General features: G+C 39.5%; 1 long non-coding RNA gene across 1 annotated transcript; it reads left to right on the top strand.

The window, feature by feature from the left end:
- Positions 1-790: 790 nt before the first annotated feature.
- LOC126660362 (uncharacterized) lies at positions 791-3,004 on the top strand. The gene is made up of 3 exons (XR_007635333.2): positions 791-878; positions 2,397-2,469; positions 2,874-3,004. It is a non-coding gene; the product is annotated as an uncharacterized LOC126660362 (long non-coding RNA).
- Positions 3,005-7,884: the final 4,880 nt, after the last annotated feature.

The raw sequence follows: 7,884 nt of genomic DNA, 5'->3' as shown, positions 1-7,884 counted from the left end.
TTTTCCTTGAGGTACAAAAATTGATTGTTGTGTGAATTTTTTTGTGAGCTTTATTTGCGTTTGTGTATTTTAAGTGCTATGTTTTTATTGTGTTAAATTCGAGGACGAATTTTTAATAAGTTGAGGAGAATGTAATAACCCGTAAAATTTTTAAATTTAATTTGCGACTTTCGGAAATATTTTGAATCGTTACGTTTCGGAAATATTTTGAATCGTTTACGTATTTTGAATTCGTTTGTTTGAGTTGGGTTAGGGATATTTTTTTTTGGGTTTGGTTTTGGCCAAAGGCATTTTTCTTTCGGTTGGGCCTTTGGTTGGCCCAACCGAAATAATTCTTTCACAGCTCCTACATGCAGAGGCACGTTTCCCTCCCTCCCCTAACCAACTTCTACTCCGGATTTCTCGAGATTCACTCAGTATTTTAAAACGTTTTGAAAACCAAAATTGTTCACCACATATTCATCAAACCCTAGCCTCTCTTTTCCTTTCAAAGATCGTCCTGAATCCTCCTCCAATTTGCTCTGAAGTTCAGTAAGTAATCAAGCTTTAAATTCTGTTTTAATGTCTCTAATCGACATCTCTGTTCATAGCTGATATCTCTTTCGTTTCAGAATCGAAATAGGTTCCGTTTCCTTCCAGTGATAGAAGACTCGCGTATCTACAAATCCCAATTTTTGTTTTGTCAAACGGTACGTAAACGAACTCGTACCAATCGCCGCCGTTTTGCCGTTTTCTGGAAAATTCTGTTTTAAGTTTAATTCGATCCTTATGAAATTTAATTCGTTTGGCAGCCGTTTGGAGGTCGAAATCAATTCCGTTTGTTTCCCGTGAAAGTAGACTCACGCATCTACGTTTCTACACCTTTCGTTCGTCAAACGGTACGTAAACGAACCCGTAGTAATCGCCGCCGTCTCACCGTACTTATTTGTTCAATTCTGAGTTTTACTTGATTAATAGTTACTGCCGAATCCATAGATCTTGTAGCTTTGATTTTGCTTCCTTTTGGGGTTTATGATTAAGCTAGATTATGATTATAAGCTTGAATGTTAGAGTCATTAAACTCTTAAATAGTATTATCCTTCGGTTTCATAATTATCCGTTTTACTTTCTCGGTTTCAAGTTTCTGGCTTTGGTTTCTCTTATTGTGTTGGCTCGAATCTTTTATCTTGCTTAAGGTTTTATTCTTGTTAGGGGTTCAATGTGTCTATAGTTGGTTGAAATTGGAAAGCTTTTAATTTACTAAGTTGAGATTTGGTTCTGTACTTAGAAGTTGGGTTGGCGGGATAGTTTCATGAATTAGGAAGAAGATGATGAGGTGTCTCTTTGTGATTTGTTGTTTTAAATTTGTTTTGGCTAAGAGTTGCTTTTGGTTATTGAATTCTTGTGGCTTAATTAAATGAGTTCCTAAAGTTATTTATTAACTAAATTATATTCGATTTTATTAATTTATTATTTGACTTTGACTTCTAACTCGGGGATTTCATTTTTAAATTGAAATATAACAACTCGATAATTTATTTCTGAAAATTTTATTTAAATTCATTTATAATTAAATCGTTATATTATTTATAAATAAAAAAAAAAATGGATCTTTATTTTTAATCTATAATTTTATAGATTCCCGGATGATCAATACTATTTTGAAATTTTACCAACTCAACAATATTATTTTAAATCTAAAAATAATATTTGAATCCATTTAAAATTAATTTATTATTGTCTTTATTATTTTAAATGAGGTTGAATATTTATTATCAAATTATAAATTTATGAATTTATAAATTTTCGGATGGCACTTTTTGGCTTAATGTGCCAATGTGATTTAATTTTAATTTAACTTTTAAATTATTTATGCGATTTATTATAAAAGAAAATATGATATTTTATCTAATTTTTGGTTTGTGATTTTGGCTTAGAATGCCAATTGGCTAAATTTATGATTTAGCCGTTTATTTGAATTATTGAATATTTAGTGAGATATTTTGCCGGTAATATTTAATTACTTGATTTTCAAGCTATTGAGTTCTATTTTGATATTAATTAATATTTTATTTAATATTAATTATAAACTGTGGTTTATAACTTTGGTTTTATGGTTGGGTCGGTTTGGACTTGGGTCACCGACATGTGAGTTTAACTTGGTAGTTTTGAAAAATTCGGCTAACTCACTATTTGAGGAATTGATTTTATTTATCAATTAAATATTATTTTAATAATATTTTCGGATTGGATTTAAGTGAGGACTCAATAGTCTTGAATTAATTACGGCATTATAATTTATTTGAGAATTGTGTTCTTCGGTGATTCATCTGGTTATTTAATCGTGCTAGTCCTACGTGGTGTTTAGTGATCTTAGAGTTAGGGGTCAACGGATTTTAACCTATTTATTATTTTAGACCCGTCGACTGTTCGTGCTTCGGAGTCTACGCAGGGTTAGCTGTTTGCCAAGATCACGTGGATAAGCAAGCAGTGAGTTTGTAGTGCTATTTACCGCTTTATTAAGTACCGCATCATATTTTAATATTATAAATGTTTGTGAACTGTTTTTACGGATTATGGAACTGGATTGAAACGAGCTACTCGATAGGCTTGTATCGAGACTGTGTGCACCGGTAAGTACTCTGGGAAACGGCAGACTAAAGTCTTGCTTACGCTGGTATATTTATATGACGAGGATTTGTTCCCGTCCACTCTGGGTTTATCGGTATGCTATGTCATACTTACGCTGGGATCATTTCAATACTGTTTTCCATAATCACATTATATTAGTATAAAAAATGTTTTGATTTAAGGGTTTTAAACTTAATAAATGTAAATAGTATTGCAAACTCATCTCAGTATATCTGACCCCGTTGTTTTCCCAAATTTTCCAGGTTTATGATTTGAAAGCTGGTCCACTCCGATTCTTTTGATTCCTCGGAGGTTTTTATGTTATTAAACTAGTTTCTATTTTTCGAACTCTTAGACCGCAGTAGAACTAGTTATTTATTTCATTGGATTATTATACTTTGTGATTATCGATTTGCTCGATTATTTATTGGCATGTTCACTCCGGATTATTTATTTTTATATATAAGGCATGCTGTTAAACTTTCCAGATATTTAAGTTATTTATATTGTTTATTGTTTTTCCGCAAGGCTTGCTACGGGTTTTGGTACGACCATACCCATACCCTAGCGCCGGTCACGATCCACGAAATTGGGTCGTGACAGAATGTCACCACTAGAGCTACTATTGATGCGGCTTCGGGGGGTCTTTGATGCAAAAGACGTATGAAGTGGCTCTTGAGTTGGTAGAAAAGTTGGCCATGGTTAGTAGCACATGGGGGCCCATGGATAGAAGGGCACCGGCTAGTCAAAAGTCGGTAATGACGCTTGATCAAGTTAGAGAGATGGAGGCTATCAAGGAAAAAAATGCTTCACTCCAAGCACAATTGTATGCTTTGAAGAAACAAGTTGCACCTAGAAATGCTCCGGTGGCTTATGTTCAAGTCGGGTGTGAGTTTTGTGGTGATTTCAACCATTCGGGGGGAGAATGCCTAGTTACGGGGCAAAGTATGAGTGAGCAAGTGAACTATATCGGGGGTCAAAGGCAAGCCAATGATCCTTATTCCAACACTTATAACCCCGGATGGAGGAATCATCCAAATTTCGGGTGGAGAAATCAAGAGGGACACGACAATGCTCAAGGGTCTATTTAAGCGGGTTCAAGCTTCCAAAGCAACAATAGGCCTCCACAACAACAAGGTCACTATCAAGGAAACCCAAACCATGGGAACAATTACGGTGGTAGACCACAACATCCTCCCGGTTTCCAACAACCACAGAATACGGATGAGGAAATGTGCTTGCCAAGGTACTTGAGAAATTGGAAAAAATGGAGCAAAGGGAGAAGAACCAAGCTTCCACTATTCATCATTTGGAAACCCAAATTTCTCAAATGGCTATCTCACTTCAAGGTAGACCTCAAGGGGGATTGCCATCCACTACGGAGAATAACCCTAGAGAACATGTTAAGGCGGTAGAGCTCCAAAGTGGGAGAAACCTTGAGAAAGCCAATGGGAAGAAGCATGTTGTTGAGGAGGATGAGCCTCAAATTGTGATTGATATAGCAAGCTCAAGCCAAGAGTTACCAAGGGAGCATGAGGAAGTGGCTATCGAGGTTGAAGAGCCTTATGTGAGGCTGCCACCGCCACCACCGCTTGTACCACCGGTCCCATTTCCAAGCCGGTTAAGGAAAGCTCAAGGGAACAAAAAATTTCATAAGTTCCTTGAGATTTTCAAGAAGTTGCAAATTAATCTTAGCTTGGCGGATGCACTACGTGAGATGCCACAATATGCTAAGTTCTTGAAGGATATCATCACCAACAAAAGAAGTTGGGATAGCGGCGCAACGGTTCCCATTCCAGAAGTGTGTAGCTCCATTATTTTGAATGATTTACCGGCTAAGTTGAAGGACCCAGGGAGTTTTTCTATACCTTGCACTATAGGAAATATAAGTTCTATAAATTGCCTATGTGATCTTGGTGCTAGCATTAATCTTATGCCTTTAACTCTTTTCAGGACACTTTGTGGAGACCAAACCGTGAAAAGCACCTCGATGGTACTCCAACTAGCGGATCATTCATTGAAAAGGCCGTTTGGGATTGTTGAGGATGTGCTTGTCAAGGTAGATAAATTCATCTTTCCGGTTGATTTTGTTATCTTGGACTATGCGGTTGATAAGGAGTGCCCAATGATCTTGGGGCGACCCTTCATGAACACCGGAAGGGCTTTAATTGATGTGCATGGTGGGAAATTGACTTTGCGGATTGATGAAAAAACGGTTGTGTTTGATATGAAGAAGGGTATGAGGGGTACCATTGAGGAGGAGGATTGCATGAGGATAGATGTGATTGATGAGATTATGGAAGAGAAACTCCGAGAGAATGTGCAAATGTTGAACGAAGCAAAGAGGGTAGAAATTTGTCCTCAACAAATCTCTCAAGTTTCGTTTCATTCCGGGATTGTGGATGATGAATACACCAAAGAGGATGAATCTAAGCCGGAAAATTTGAACAAGAGCAATGGTGTGACTCCACCATCTTCCGAGTTACCGCCAATTGTTGAGATGAAGCCACTTCCGTCTCATCTCCGGTATACCTTTGTTGGGGAGAATGAGACCTTGCCGATAATCATCTCGAACAAGCTTTCTAAGGATCAAGAGAGGAGGGTTGTGCAAGTAGTGAAAGAGCATGTGTTAGCCATGGGGTGGAAAATCTCCGACATTCGAGGCATAAGTCCTTAAGTGGTGATGCACAAGATCCACCATGAGGATGAAGCCAAGAAGTGTACTCAAAGGCAAAGAAGATTGAACCCCAACATGAAGGAGGTTGTGCACAAGAAAATAGTGAAGCTTCTAGACGCCGGGATTATTTATCCGATTTCCGATAGTGGTTGGGTTAGTCCGGTTCAATGCGTACCTAAGAAGGGAGGAATGACGGTAGTAGAGAACGAGAAAGGGGAACAAATCTCTACAAGAACGGTTACCGGGTGGAGAGTTTTTATCGACTATCGGAGGTTGAACGCGGAGACTAGAAAGGACCACTACCCGCTACCATTCATTGATCAAATGCTTGAAAGGGTGGCGGGTCACAAGTACTATTGCTTTCTCGATGGATACTCCGGCTACAACCAAATTTTGATCTTTCCGGATGACCAAGAGAAAACAACGTTCACTTGCCCCTACGGTACTTTTGCTTATAGACGGATGCCATTTGGATTGTGTAATGCCCCCGCAACCTTTCAACGTTGCATGACCTCAATCTTCAATGATATGGTGGAGGACATAATGGAGGTATTTATGGACGATTTTTCCGTTTTTGGTGATTCATTTGATGGTTGCTTGGCTAATCTTGAGCGAGTGTTGACACGATGTGAGGAGACCAACTTGGTGCTTAATTGGGAGAAATACCATTTTATGGTAGAAGAGGGTATTGTGCTTGGGCATAGAATCTCGAAAGCGGGTATCGAGGTTGATAGAGCGAAGATGGAGGTTATTGAGAAGCTAGTTGCTCCGGTCACGGTTAAAGGGGTCCGGGCATTCTTGGGCCACGCGGGTATTTATCGCCGGTTCATTAAGGATTTTTCATCTATTGCAAGGCCCCTCGCAAGTTTGTTAGTGAAAGATGCCCCTTTTGATTTTACCAAGGAGTGTCATGAGGCCTTTGAGAAATTGAAAGAGGCTCTTGTGATCGCGCCTATTATTTCATCTCCGGATTGGAGTTTGCCCTTTGAACTTATGTGTGATGCAAGCGACCAAGCTTTGGAATGCGTATTGGGTCAAAGAAAGGATAAGAAGGTGTGTGTGATATACTATGCTAGCCAGAGCATGGCGGGAGCTCAACTCAATTATACCACTACCGAGAAGGAGATGTTGGCGGTAGTCTTTGCCTTGGACAAGTTCCGGCAATATTTGCTTGGATCGAAGTCCATAATCTATACTGATCATGCCGCCTTGAGATATCTCTTCACTAAATAAGACGCAAAGCCTAGGCTTATTCGATGGATTCTTCTAATGCAAGAGTTTGATATAGAGATCCGAGACAAGAAAGGAACAGAGAATGTGGTGGCGGACCACCTATCAAGATTCGAGAATCCGGAACCAATTCCTATTGGTGTGGAGATTAATGAGCGGTTTCCGGACGAAACGCTCATGATGATTCGGGAAGTGGAAACACCGTGGTATGCCGATTTTGCCAATTACATTTCGTCGGAAGTCATGCCTCCGGGGATGACATCTCATCAAAGAAAGAAGTTCTTGTCCGACGTTAAAAGGTACTTATGGGATGAACCTTTCTTGTTTAAAGTTTGTGGGGACGGGATGCTACGGCGGTGTGTGGCCTTGGGAGAAATGATGCCTATTTTATCATCTTGTCATGAAGCCGGCCATTATGGATCGGCAAGAACCGCCGCTAGAGTGCTTGAAAGCGGGTTCTTTTGGCCTACGTTGTTTCGAGATGTGAAGGAGTTTGTCGACCATTGTGACTGGTGTCAATGGGTGGGTAACATATCCAAACGTGATGAGATGCCTTTGACCTCGATTCAAGAAGTGGAGATATTTGATGTGTGGGGAATTGATTTTATGGGGCCCTTTCCGGTTTCATTCAAAAACCAATACATTTTGGTGTGTGTCGATTATGTTTCGAAATGGGTGGAAGCGGAGGCTTTTCCCACTAACGACGCCAAGGTGGTATTGAACTTCCTAAAGAGGTTAGTGAACCGTTTCGGGACTCCTAGAGTGATTATTAGTGACGGTGGCTCGCATTTTTGCAACCAGAAATTTGGAGCTCTTATGAGAAAGTATAATGTGAACCATCGAGTCGCTACTCCTTATCACCCCCAAACTAGTGGCCAAGTTGAGGTTTCGAACCGTGAATTGAAAAGAATTCTCGAGAAGACGGTGAATGGATCCCGGAAAGATTGGTCATTGAAATTGGATGATGCATTGTGGGCTTATAGAACAGCCTACAAAACTCCACTTGGGATGTCTCCGTTTCGTATTGTCTATGAGAAGGCGTGTCATCTTTCATTAGAACTTGATCATCGAGCGTATTGGGCAATAAAGAAGTTGAACTTTGATTTTAAAGCGGCGGGGAGAAGCGGTTGCTTCAATTGAATGAGTTAGATGAATTTCGCTTCATGGCATATGAGAACGCCAAGCTCTATAAAGAGAAAACGAAGCGATGACATGATGCTCACATCTCCCCAAAGGTCGATTCGAGCTCCTTGTTTTAAAGAGGGAGAGTTGTTTTTTTTTGTGCTTTAAGAAAGGGGGGACTTGAGTTTAAATGAAATGTTCCTATTGGTTGGTGCTTTAAGGCTCTTGGATTGATGAGGTGTTTA

The sequence above is a fragment of the Mercurialis annua genome, linkage group LG8, assembly GCF_937616625.2.
Source record: "Mercurialis annua linkage group LG8, ddMerAnnu1.2, whole genome shotgun sequence".
NCBI lineage: Eukaryota > Viridiplantae > Streptophyta > Magnoliopsida > Malpighiales > Euphorbiaceae > Mercurialis > Mercurialis annua.
This window is presented reverse-complemented; position numbering and strand designations above follow the sequence as displayed.